Source organism: Bombina bombina, chromosome 5 (genome assembly GCF_027579735.1).
Source record: "Bombina bombina isolate aBomBom1 chromosome 5, aBomBom1.pri, whole genome shotgun sequence".
Lineage (NCBI taxonomy): Eukaryota > Metazoa > Chordata > Amphibia > Anura > Bombinatoridae > Bombina > Bombina bombina.
The window spans coordinates 927,498,897-927,512,782 of NC_069503.1; the positions used below are offsets into that span (position 1 = coordinate 927,498,897).

General features: G+C 37.1%; 1 protein-coding gene across 1 annotated transcript in view; it reads left to right on the forward strand.

The window, feature by feature from the left end:
• Positions 1 to 13,886, forward strand: part of C5H8orf34 (chromosome 5 C8orf34 homolog) — a 603,345-nt gene that overhangs the window by 377,980 nt on the left and 211,479 nt on the right. The gene's annotated exons all lie outside the window — the stretch shown is intronic.

Below are 13,886 nucleotides of genomic sequence, written 5' to 3' on the forward strand. Positions count from 1 at the left end.
ATTGGCTAAACTGCATGTCTGTCAAAAGAACTGAAATAAGGGGGCAGTCAGCAGAAGCTTAGATACAAGATAATTACAGAGGTAAAACGTGTATTATTATAACTGTGTTGGTTATGCAAAACTGGGGAATGGGTAATAAAGGGATTATCTTTCTTTTTAAACAACAAAAATTCTGGTGTTGACTGTCCCTTTAATATAATGCAGTCTACTGCTCAGTGAAATCAACTACACACACTGGAGTATAGAAACAAAATGAGCAAGCATTGGTCTATGTTAAACAGACTTGATGGAAGTTAAATATACTTCAAGTACTGTTCATGTTAGCACTCACCCACTGCGACCGTCTTCACTAAAACGAGTATCCACCATGCGCGGAGATAGAGCGAAAAACATGCACTCTAAATACTCATATCTTCTACTCACATAGAGGACTTGTAAGGATTATTACCAGCCGCAGCCCGGTGCGTCTTGCTCCTGCAATAACCAGGGCTCTGCGGCACTCTCAATCCTTTGCCGGTTCTGGGTTTCCTCTGTGGTGATAATGTATGCGGTCGTTACTCCAATCCAGGATGAGATCAGTGAGTCACATGACAAGCAAAGAACAAATCCGGAGCTGAGCTCGTGTTTCCAGCTGAATCCAACACTACCAGTGTTTGGAGCTGGAAAATGGTTAGACAGCCGGGGGTAGCCAAAGTGTTACTTCAGAATGAGGGACACATAAGAGAGGATTCCTTGTAATCCTGATAAATAGTACAAAAAAGGAGAAATAGTCCCAAGTATCCAAAATGTAAAAAAACAGCTTTATTTGTCAAACGTTAATATTGACATGGTACACACAAGATAGATGTTGGGTTTTACGCGTTTCGGCTAGGGCCGTACTCATAAACCTGATTAGGCACCGGTGAGTGCCGTTTAAAAAGGATTCAAGCATGATGGTTATTGGTTGGTGTTAAACACACCCCTATTAACCATTTAGATATCTGAATATACACAGTAAAGATTACACATTGAGAGCAACATAAACAATCTATAGGAAAACGGTTCTGAAGGACAATGCAACTGAGCAATGTGTATAGATATACAAATATAGACATTCAGTGTAGTATTTATTAATCTCGGATTGTATAGATAAAATTTAAATACAAAATAATGCAGTCAATAGTATTAGATGTTAAATAGACACATACAGTATTTAGGTTAGTGAAGAGCAAACAAAACAGATCGAGACTGCTACATATTATTTTACAATGTACAATCTGGATAATGATAAACATAACCATATCCAATGGAAAGAATTATACAAATTCAAATCTGATCAGTGCAGACTTCCTAGACAGCTCATAATTGCTAGAAACATATTTTCTTTCCTACAAATGAACTCATTGTATACTATAGAGTCTGCACTGAGTTTTAAAATTAATTTAGAAAATATATGAATATATGAGAATTCTTGATCACAAGATGTGAAGAATTAAGTAGGGACAAAAAAGGACAAAAATGGTCCTAAAAACAGAACTAAGTGAAACCAAAGATCATTATGAATGGCTTGGATGTGCACTGGATCACGTAACAATCATTTCCAATGATTTATGATATCAAACTCAGAATTAAAACCAAAATGAACCTGAGTATAGAGTTTCATGATCCAGTACACCTCCTGTTTTGCCAATAATTGATCCTTGTTGCCCCCCTAGGGGGTAATCGTATGGTTTCAATACCTCACCATTTAAATGATCCAGTATCCTTGCCATGCACCTCAATGAAGTGCCTTGAAAGGGCAGAGCATGGTTTTTCATACTTAATGTAACCAAGGTGTTCACGGACTCGAGTCCGGACATCTCTGCTAGTCATGCCAACATACTGCTTGGAGTGTTCATGGCACTCAATGAGGTACACGACATAGGAACTGGAACATTTGATACATCCCCTGGTTGCAAACCTTTGCGTAGTATCACATGAGTAGAATTCTTTCCCTTCAGTGATAAAATCACAGGCCTTACACCTGTGATTTCCACATTTGTAAGTACCATTGACTTACAACCAAGATCCTGTGTTTCTCTGTTTAGAGGGTAATTGACTGGGGGCTAAAATGTTGCCCAACGTGAGGGTAAAATTTCCCAATTTTGAGGTGTCTGACCAAGAATTTATCCGTGAATGGAACAGCATCCTATCTAAATGTTCTTTAAGACTTATGGCGATGTTGGTTAAGTTTAAAACAGAACAACTTGCAATAGTTAGAAACATTATTGCTAAACTACAGGCTGATCTTAACAACTTTAAGTCTAGTGAAGAATATGTGAGCTTTGACATTATGTTGAAAGATGTGGTTGAATCCTCAAAGCAGGAACTAATATCCATTAAACATACTAAATTCTTACGCGACCACAAAGATTATACAGATGATCAGATTTTTATTTGGCAGAGAAATAACAAGTGATTTAGAAGAAATTTTACTAATAACAAACGCATTACTAATGGTAATCATAAACAAAATAAAAATATTAATAAAAACAAATAATACTGATAAAAACCAAGGTTTAGCCACACCTCTAGGAGGTGAGTCATTTAACCCTCACCACAAGAAGAGGAAAAATAAGCCTAAAAAAAGAGTAACCTTTTTTGACCCAGAAACAACTGATGACGATTTGTCCTCACAGGGGGCGTCCACCTCTTGTGATGAGGGCTCAGGTAATGATTGTGCTGTTGATTTAACGGTTTGTGGTGCTGAATATGCACCAACACCTCAAAATACAAGTATGACGAATGATAATTTAATTAAGTTGGGGGCTAGACCTAAAACCACTCAGGTCACCATGGAAGACAAGTTGAACAGTATTACCCCTAAAGTATGTGAGGCACCTCAACACACTATGCGCTATGAGATAGGTAATAAACAAGAATTGACCCAACCACAGGTTTTTTACCTGGTCCAGGTTTTCACCTGTTTCATATCCCTTTAAAAATTTTGTATCCATATTTGAGCTCAATTAATCGATTCCATAGATTTATGGCACGTTGCTGCATGTTCATATTCAGTCTGTAGTGTGTTCTCCTCTGATCCTTCCCCATTTCTTCTAAACTCTGGATTGCTTGATGTATGAGAGGGACTAACCTATGCACTAGTTTATGTTTGCCTCATATATTTCTCACAAAGACCCCAATATTCAAAGCATTGTCAGACTGTTGAGAAACTACCTTTCTGGCCTCGTTGGCATTGCAGTCCGTTGGTCTGTTTATATTTTCTAAAGAAGGGGGCAGACCCGCAAAATGCCAGGTGAGCATTACATCAGCTAAACATCGCCGACATTGCCACTTGTTCGCACTTTCTGGGGTGGTGGTGGGGACTATTGAAGTATTCCTACACAGCGCAGACACTGTTTCTGTCGGAAACACTTCAGATGATGCCTGTGTGACCTAAATCTAGCTACACCTACACTAACTGCCTTACACTGTAAAGTCTCGCCACTTAAAAGGTGAAATGGCTGACACCCTATTCGAAACCTGTACTTCAGAGATTGAAATATATTGCACTGCTGGTGATGTATCCCAATCAAGTTACAGGTTATTCCCTCTGGAATGCCTGGATAACTCCCACAGAACGCCTACACATATTCCAGCTGTACTGGTCCTGGAACGCCGAGCTAACTCTCTAATACCATCTACACCTATGTCAAGCTTAACTACACACCCATAAAATGATCAGCTAACTCCCACAGACTGCCTACAACTACGTCATGTCTTCCCTATACTCCCCCTGGAATGCCCGGCTATCTCCCACAGAACGCCTACACCTACGTAATGTCTGCAATCTACCTGACTAATAAAGTATGCGCAAAAAAAACCCCTATTATAACTATAGGAGCTATGTCGCTACATTTATAAACAATGTTAAAATGATATGCATTACCATGTATAATTCATATTATTTTATTATTTAATTTAAATTATATATTTATGCTTAAAATAATAGAAATAACAAGCAAAAATAACTACATTTTTAATTCAATACAATACTTAAAATAATATGCATTATAAATGACAATGCATATAATTTTAACATTTGATATAAATTCAATACTAAAATAAACTATTAACCCCTAATGTGCCCTCACCCCCATAGCAACCTATAAAATGACCCCTAACCTATTAACCCCTTTACCTCTGCAACCCCCATGCAAACACTAAATTTACACACACAAAAAAACAGAAACAAAACCTTACTTTAGAGAAATCAAAAAACAACACTACCAAAAAAAATATAAAACCCCCACTTTTATGCCTATAATAAAACTAATACTCCTTTAAAAAAAAAAAAAAAAAAAACACCCCAAAATGAAAAACCCTAAACTAACACTAAAGGTTACTGTAAGAATAGCCCTTAGAAGAACCTTTTGTAGGACATTGTACTAGAGTGTCACAGCTCTTTTTCAAATAAATATTACAACCCAATTCTCCAATAAAAGTTATCCACAACCCAAAAGAAAAAAAAAAACTATCCTAAAAAAAGATTGCCCTGAAAAGGGCATTCGGTAGGGCAGTGTCCACAGCTCTTTTGCTGCCCCAAAAAATCCCTAAAAAAAAGAAAAGGATTGGATTGAAAATGGAGGAAGAAGGAAGCAGATGGAAGACTGAAGATGGAAGAAGGACCACCCCTGAGGACCGCCGGCATTAAGAACGAAGAGTAGAACCGCTGGAGTCAACTTGGTGAGTACAAACTTAAGTATAGCTTTAGGATTATTTTTAGGATGACCTTTTTTACTTTTAATATTAGTTTTTTTTTTCCCCTTTTAGTTTTTTTTTTCCTTTTAGTTTTTTTTTTAGTTTAGTTTTTTACCTAAAAGAGCTGTGCCAATTTAGGGCAGTGCCCTACCAAATGCCCTTTTAAGTGCAATCTTTTTTTTTTAGGATTCCAGGTTGTGGCGGTAAAGGGTTTAATAGGTATTGGCAGTATAGGGGTTGTTAAGTAGTGTAGGGGGTGTTTGCGGTGGGCTATTGGTGGTACAGGGGTTAAGTAGTGTATGGGGTGTTTGCGGTGGGCTATTGGCAGTATAGAGGTTAAGTAGTGTAGGGGTTGTTTGCGGTGGCTATTAGTGGTATAGGGGTTAGTAGTGTAAGGGGTGTTTGTGGTGGGCTATTGGCAGTATAGGGGTTAACTAGTGTAGCGGTGTTTGCGTATGACTATTGGTGGTATAGATGTTAAGTAGTATAGAGGGTGTTTGCGGTGGCCTATTGGTGTTTTTGGGGTACATAGGTATATTTATTAGATTGTGTGCAATATATTTAAAAGGGATCCTTTACGTTACTTTGCATCACCAATGTCGGTGCAGATGCTGCTTGTAATATTTTACCAGCATCAGCACCGATTGCAATGTATAGGAAAATGCCTCTCTACGATGCTGCCTTTCAAGAGTAATGTCAACACGTTTGAATATTTCGCCAGCATTCTGGACATCGTATCAGATGCCTTTTGAATGTATCACCACCTCGCAGCTGGCCATAAGGAGGAGTTGTGCACTCCCACTAGAGAAACATTAATATTTGAAGTGCATAAGGTCTATGGGGCCGATCATGTCCGCCGCACATCGATAAATACCAACAACATACACTGTCATCATTTATGCCCAAGCAGTTCTGGTGAACTGCTTGTGCAATGCCGCCCCCTGCAGTTTTGTGGACAATCGGCTGCTAGCATGGGGTGTCAATCAACCCGATCGTATGCGATCGGGCGGATTGCTGTCTGCCGCCTCAGAGCAGGCGGACAAGTTAAGGAGCAGCGGTCTTAAGACCGCTGCTTCTTAACTTCTGTTTCCGGCGAGCCTGAAGCTTTATGAATCGGCCCCTATGACATCATGTCATGAAATTACCCTTCAAAATATGCCTTTCCCCAATTCACAGGCACTGACAAGTGTCCAAACCAGGCTGAGAGGGTGCAAACACGCTGCTGACAGATAAGGATCACAACTTTCAAGGGTTTAGTGTAACAAAGGAGAGGGGGTTAACCTAAGCGCCGTTCACGGGCCTAGTTATTGTTAGCCCACTGTAGCAATTTTCAATCGATAGTTGTTTATTACCAAAAATACCCCATTGTGAAATCCTCATTTGAATCCCACAAACTATATCGCTCCGATTATTATTCTCAGATCGGACTAGTAACCTTGGACCGGAAGTGACGTCACAAATCAAAACGGAGCTAAAAACATTCATCACGAAACTTAGCAAATAAAAAAAGTATTAATTTTATAAAACCCTATTGGTCTTTCTGTTGTAACAAAATCATAACACATCTATATATTACACTTATTGGTTATATAAAAAATAACGAAAATAACGAAACCGGAAGTAAACAAGTTTTGCTATATCCGGTCATTGACCATATATAAGGCCACTATCCAGCACCTACAAACCAGTCTTGATAAAGGCCTAGCACGGGCCGAAACGCGTAGACCAGCACTGGTAAGCCTTATTCTATTATTGCCAACCTTAAAGGACAATCTACACTATATTTGTTTTGTTCTTTTTTCCACAGGTGGATCGAATTCGTTTATATATTTTTATAAAATTATATTTTTTCCTTTTTTCGGATCACTTTTCAATATGGCACTTTGATTGCAGACATTTTTATTCTCACCGCACCACATATATTTTTTGTGATTGACATTTATTTTTTGGGATTGAATTTTTGGGATTGACATTTATTACTACGCCCTTTCTTCACTATATTGACTCTTTATTATTTATTGGATAACAACCTATTTGATTTGGATTTATTTCTCACTTTTTCATCATTGGATTCTATTAGCACCTAGGTGGTTGAACCACCTTCATCAATTGGATAATTTTTGTGGATTATCGTGGACTATTGACACTTTTTTCTGTGAACTATTGTGGAATCTGACACTTTTTTATCACTACTTTTTACACCATCTTTTACACTAATTTTACACATGTTATTATATATTTTTTGAAGAGTAGGACTACCACCATTGTTTTTTATTGTTCTTTACTGTTTTTTTACTGCTGATTCATTTATGGAACTGTTTTTTAATTGCTGTTGCATTTCTGTATTTTATTTTATTATCAATCATTGAAGGTTTTATCTCCCACTCATGGAAGTGTATTTTATTACCATACCATTGTTTTTATTTGTTCTATATATATTTTCTTATTGAAGTGTTTCGTGTAAAGTGGTATCTGTGTGGAATCACTTTTATTAAACTTTAATTATTTTAAAGCCTTCATCTGACTCTTTTACCTTGGCCTACTTAGGGTAGGTGCCTGGGTTTACTACCTTTTCTTACTTTAGTGTAACAAAATAAGGTTTAAAATGACAGATTGTGGACAGTTTTGTGGAATTACTATGAAAGTAGTTAGATAAATTAAGGAGAAGGGTGAGAGCAACGGGAAACTTTTTTGGTATGTATGTAAATGTATGTACACATTTATAGGTTTGCATGTAGATGGGAATTCCTTTGGATGTGCATGTGCTTTCATTTCTGTATACCTTTTTAGATGCCAGTGTGTGCATATGTGGGCTTTTGAGTATTTATATTCAGATGCAGATATTTGGGTAATGTGTGTGTATGTGGTGAATGTATTGTAGACATTTTACAAAACGAAAATCATGATTGTGCTTTACGTCAGGTTGAGATCCAAATCTCTAAAAATACCTGTTTTTTTTTAATATAAAGGATAAGAGGTATGTGATAAGAACAACAACCAGACCTGTATTGTTAGACTTCCCAATGCTTACAACACCATTATACCCCTATAAAAACAAACACATACGCAATAGATAAAACACAAAAAGTATAATTAAAAATACCCTCTTTTTAGATGCAACAAACAATTACTTTCTTTATCTGTTTTATCTGAAACAACACAGTTTATTTTGATGTTGAAGATAACAGAAAGTGCATATCTCTGTATTAAAGATCTGACTGCTAGGTAGTTTATAATCAGAATTCCCACTGCATTATTGGTGGACAGTGACACAAAAAAAAAATACAAATTTCTCAGTACTGAAGTATCCCTTTTACACAATCTGTGATACACTTTAGCTTACCCTAATAAATAAAAAATAAAAAAGGTAATTTCAAACATTTAACTTCAGTGCCTCTGATCACAAATACAACTGCACACAGGGTACTTGTTTTTTCTGTGTGTGTTTTTCTTTCATACAGGTGGTGAGAGTCCATAATGCATTACTCCTGGGAACTCTTCCATACAATTTGGAGGAGGCAAAGATTCCCAAACCCCAGGAACTCTATAAAACCCCATTCACTTAACTGGCAACTCAGTCTTTTCTCAGCCTCAACTGGAGGAGCTTGAAGAATGAAGATGTGCATTTGATTCTTCAGTGAAAGGGGTTTTCAGACCGAGTTGAGGCCCATTTACCCTCAGAGTACAGTGATTGTTGGAGAGATGTATCTGGAGTATTGGTAGTGGCATATATTTAAGCTATTGGGATTTAGTAACAAGCCTTTCCACGGATGTCGCAGGGACTTATCCTTTGCCTTCTCTTTGTTCGTCGATATACTCCTATTCCAGAGCCTCTGCTGTTATGTTTCAGCACTGCTTTTGGCTTATATATATATATATACAGGTAGCCCTCATTTTACGCCGGGGTTAGGTTCCAGAAGGAATGGTTGTAAATTGAAACCTTTGTAAATTGAAACCCAGTTTATAATGTAAGTCAGTGGGAAGTGAGGGCGTTAGGTTCCAGGCCCCTCTAAAAATTGGCATAAGTAACACCTAATACATTATTTTTAATCTTTGAAATGAAGACTTTAAATGCTAAACAGCATTATAAACCTAATAAAATAATCACACAACACAGACTTTACTTGCATTTTTCTGCAAACAGTTCTTTCTATGCATTCCAATCTGGACTGATTTATAGGGGCATATGTATCAAGCTCCGAATGGAGCTTGATGGCCCCTGTTTCTGGCGAGTCTTTAGACTCGCCAGAAACAGCAGTTATGAAGCAGCGGTCACAAAGACCGTTGCTCCATAACCTGTCTGCCTGCTCTGAGCAGGCGGACACACATCGCCAGAAATCAACCCGATCGAGTACGATCAGGTTGATTGACACCCCCTGCTGGCGGCCTATTGGCCGCGAGTCAGCAGGGGGCGGCATTGCACCAGCAGCTCTTGTGAGCTGCTGGTGCAATGCTGAATATGGCGAGCATATTGCTCGCCGTATTCAGCGAGGTCTGGCAGACCTGATCCGCAGTGTCGGATCAGGTCCGCCAGACCTTGATAACTTGGGGCAATAGACTGGAAGATCTTGTTCCTTTGCAAGCTGCTCGATAGCTCAGGTCTGGTTAAATTGATTAATTTCAGCTTGCTTGGCTTGCGTATCTTTGCTGCTACACAAGCGGACAGCTCCACCTACTGGCTATTTTAATCAATGCACTGCTTCTCAATGCTTTTCAATAGCAGTCACGTCACTGAAAAAAAGGTTGTTATTCAGAAACGGTGCAAATTGAACCGTTGTAAACCGAGGGCCACCTGTATATATATATATATATATATATATATATATATATATATATATATATATATATATATATATGTGTGTGTGTGTGTATATATATATATATACGATACACAATCTAGCATTGCGCTCTGCCTTACCCGTCTGTCACTTCCTGTTTCCTCTTCCTACGGCGCAATGGAGCGTGTGGTGATGTCACACGTAGGCGTGTAACTGTAGGTATCCAGACGATAGCGCTTCCTTCATCCACAAAGCGCTGAAAATAGGTACACAAATACAAAGAAGGGTCTGGATCCAATGTTAGTATAAAACTTACATATTTATTGAAAATTCAAGTAAAAACACTGTGTATCAGCAGATGCAATAAGACCCTTCTTTGTATTTATATATATATATATATATATATATATATATACTATATATATATATATATATATATATATTTATATATATATATATATGTGTATATATTTATTATATATGCATATTACATTTGGACAGTTATATATATTTTTAGGTAATTCCCCTTTATTATTAAGTATCTATAATTTTGCATTATGTTTTTTGCCACATACATTTTTGTACGCTTAACTGTTTTTTATGTTTATATAATTTTAAATGTACGCTGTTTTTTTATTGCACGCATACTTGGCATGAAGGTGTACATTTTGGTGCACTTTTTTTTACTTTATACAACGCTAGTTTGACATGCGCCCCCTTTCTTAAGTATGCTATTTAGTTAACAGGTAAACTATGTACTACCATAATCTCTGCTTTTATAATTTTTAATTTATAGATTTGTATGCATTCTTTTCAGGAGGGGTTTTCCCTTATTTTAAAGTTTTTTTTGTAATGAGGATATTCAGCTATATGCTTGTTTTTTTCTTCACTTGACTTCTGTATAAGTTCCTTGCATTTTTGGAGCCTTCTGTCTCTGCCCCTAAATTTGCCTTAAAAGCTGGGTCATTAAAACACTTTTCTTTAGTTTTTATTATTAATAAGCTGATATTTTAAACTTAGGCTAAGCAATGCAATAAATGTATTAATATTCTAATGCATTCTGACCTGTTTAAAGCTGCTCTTGCTTCTAAGGGTGTTACTGCTCCTTCTGTTTGTTTTTTAATAAATCTTGGAATCTAGGATTTTATACAGTCTTCTATGTCTGAAACATTCTATTAGCTCTAATCCCATTGGGGTTAATGTTTCTGGTCATGAAGCTCCTATGTCCTCAGAGGAAGAGGTTTGGTACTGTTGATCAGGGGTCTACCTCTGATCATAAATCTGATTTATTTTTTCTCTTTTTAATGAATCTTTAAAGGTTAAGGTCCTACGGTAGAGGGGGATAAGCTTGTTTACTGTTTAAAACCTGCTTTTATACCACATATTAAATCCCCTGTTATATTTCATTTTCCTGATGTGGTCTCTGAGATTATTCCAGAGATTGGGCTCAACCTTTTATTTTTTTTATAATCCTTCTGCAAGGTTTAAGAAAATGTATCCTTTTTCAGCTACAAATGTTACATTTTGAGAATCTATTCCCAAAGTGGAAGGGGCTATTTCTACTCTGACTTTACATACCTCTATTTCCTTTGGGAGTTAGAATCCTTCCAAATAAGTTTTTTTTTAAGCAGGTTATCTTTTTAAATCAGTAGTGTATATTACTGATATGCCTGTTGTTTGTTTCTTTTGGTTTAATAATCTTTTCTGGGCAGTTTTCTGATTATTCTGCTAGTAAAGATTAAATAGTAAAGAGTAAATGTGCTTATGTTTTTATTATGTTATGTTAAATCATGTTTTTATTAGTACTTTCTATGGCTTTTTTTGGTTAAGTCTTGGTCTGATGATATGGTTTCTAATTCCAAACTTTTACTTCTTTCTTTTCAGGGAAAGATGTTATTTATCTCTGCTTTGTATTCTATTATCTTAGATGTGATGGATGGTAAAGGAGCTCAGGATTAGAAGTCCAGGGGGTACATTTTAATCTCCTAATCATTTTTGTTCCTTTCCTCAGAACAGGGCAGAAATCTGATTCATTCTCTCAGAAATTGTTTCCTCTGCTTCTGTCTGGAAGCCAAGTTCTAACTGGAACATCAAAGTCACTTTTGTATACAAAGTAAACAGGGGTGCTATACTATGCCTAATACTTTAAATACAAGACAAATCCCTATATCTGATTCAGGAGAATAATCACAGTCACCAGGGCAGCTACTCTTCTTAAGGTGTGGGAAAACCAACAAGTATCTCCAAGGTAAAAAATACCTCTAACTGGAAAATGTGTGAGAAGTCCAACTAATCTTGTTCCAAAGACTCTGGTTGGGGGCAGGTTAAGCTTCTTTCTGGAACTTTGGTTTCAGTCTGTTTAGGATCTGGGTTTTTTAATATAGTCTCCCAGAGTTAATGAACAGGTTTCAGAATTAGGCCTTCCTGGGAAGGTTTTTTTCTGTACTATATTTTGTGAATTCCTGTGAAGTCTAAGCTCTTTGTCAGTTTTGTATCCAGAATTTATGGGAGTGATTGTTCCTGTTCTTTTGTTTGTATAGGGAATGGGGTTTTATTCTAACCTAACCTTTATTCCTTTCTAGGCCGGAATTTTCAGACCAGTTCTGTATCTAAAGGCTCTGAACTAATATTTCAGAGTTTTTATTTTCTAAATAGTCACTATTTGGATATTTCTGCATTTTATTTCCATAACAGTTTTATGATAGGCTTATCTTTATGTTCCAGGAACATCATCGGTTTGTCTTTCTAGTCTAGCATTTCTAATTTGTTGCTCTACCATTTGGACTGGGTTCAGCTCCCAGAATATTTTCCTAGATTGTCTGCAATCAGACCTCAGGGTATTACAGTGTTTCCTTATCTGGACGTTTTTTTTTGGTTTACAATTATTTTTCTTTTAATTTAGCAGATTATCTTAGCATCATGTTGGAAAAGTATTTTTTCCCAAAGGGGTTCACTGGTTTCTCAGAATAAGACTGTTGTTTCTAAGATTCAGTTTCCATGAATCTTTCCTTGACAGGATTAAGGAATATGAAGCCATGCTCTTTGCATGGAGGTGTTAGGTTGTATGTTGGAGGCTAGATTCTATTCTGTTTGCTTGCTTTCTCATAAAGCCTCTTCAAATTTGTATGCTTCAGCAGAGATGCAGGGGTCTTACTCTGCTATTTCAAGGATTCATCTAGATTTCAGATCAAGACAGTTTCTGTCTTGATGGCTGTATCATCAGCTTTTTTTGCAAAGGGCTTCTTTTGTTCATCTTTTTGGAGATGTATTTTTAACAGGTGCACATTTTTCAGGATGGGGGCTGTCTGGGGTCTCAGAGAATACAAGTTTTTTTTTGGTTTGCTTGGATGAAAGGTTTCTTTTTTATATTTTCAGCGTCCTTCAGAGTTGGCCCCAGTTGGAAAGGGAGCCGTATCTTCAATTTCAGTTAGATTGTGTTTCCACAGTAGCATATGTCAATCAGCAAGGGGGAACTCTCAGTCCCCTGGCATGAGGCAAGTATCATGAATTGTTTCCTCTACAGAAGTCAATTGTTTTTTCATTTCTGTTATTGAGTCTTGAGAAGTTTTATCTTAAGGTTGATTTTTGCCTGGCGTTCTTTTCAAAATTCCTAGAATTGTTTTTGCAGGATGGTTTGGATAAGGGTTTATCCACCATTTCATTTTGAAGGGTACGATTTCCGCTCTTTCACTTTGGAAGATTGCTTATTTTTCAGAGCTTTGTTTTAGCTTTGGCTAGAGTTAAGGCTATTGTTGAACCAGATTTCTTCTTTTTGGAGTCTAGGGGCCAAATGTATCAATGTCTGTCCGACATAATACGCTGTAGCATATCATGTCCGACAGATATCGCTGAATGCCGACAGCATACGCTGTCTGCATTTAACATTGCACAAGCTATTACAGACCGCAGCCTCAGAGGCGGCGGACCAGTTATGGAGCAGCGGTCTTAAGACTGCTGCTTCATAACTGCTGTTTCCGGCTAGCCTGAAGGCTCACACAGAAACAGGGGCATCAAGCTCCATACAGATTTTTAGGGTTTTGCAGGCTTTTCTTTTTGAGCCTATCAATTAGGTTTTCTTAGTTAGCTGCTCTTTTATATGATCTTCCTTATCCTATTTTTTCAGGATAAGGCAGTTTCTTAGGACTAGATTTGTTTTCTTTCATTGTGTTATATATTCTTTCTGTATTAGACAGGAATTTGATGTTAAGGCATCATAATATTATATTGACGCTACTATTAGTTCTCTGATAAACTTCTAGTGAGTTTGTGTTCTTTTCTGGTTAAAGAAAAGGATAATAAGCTTCTTCCATTTCTTTTTCTTCCTGGTTGAGACTTCTGTTCCATAAGGTTTTCTTGGAGGTTAGCCTCCACCTTAATGAATTACTGCTC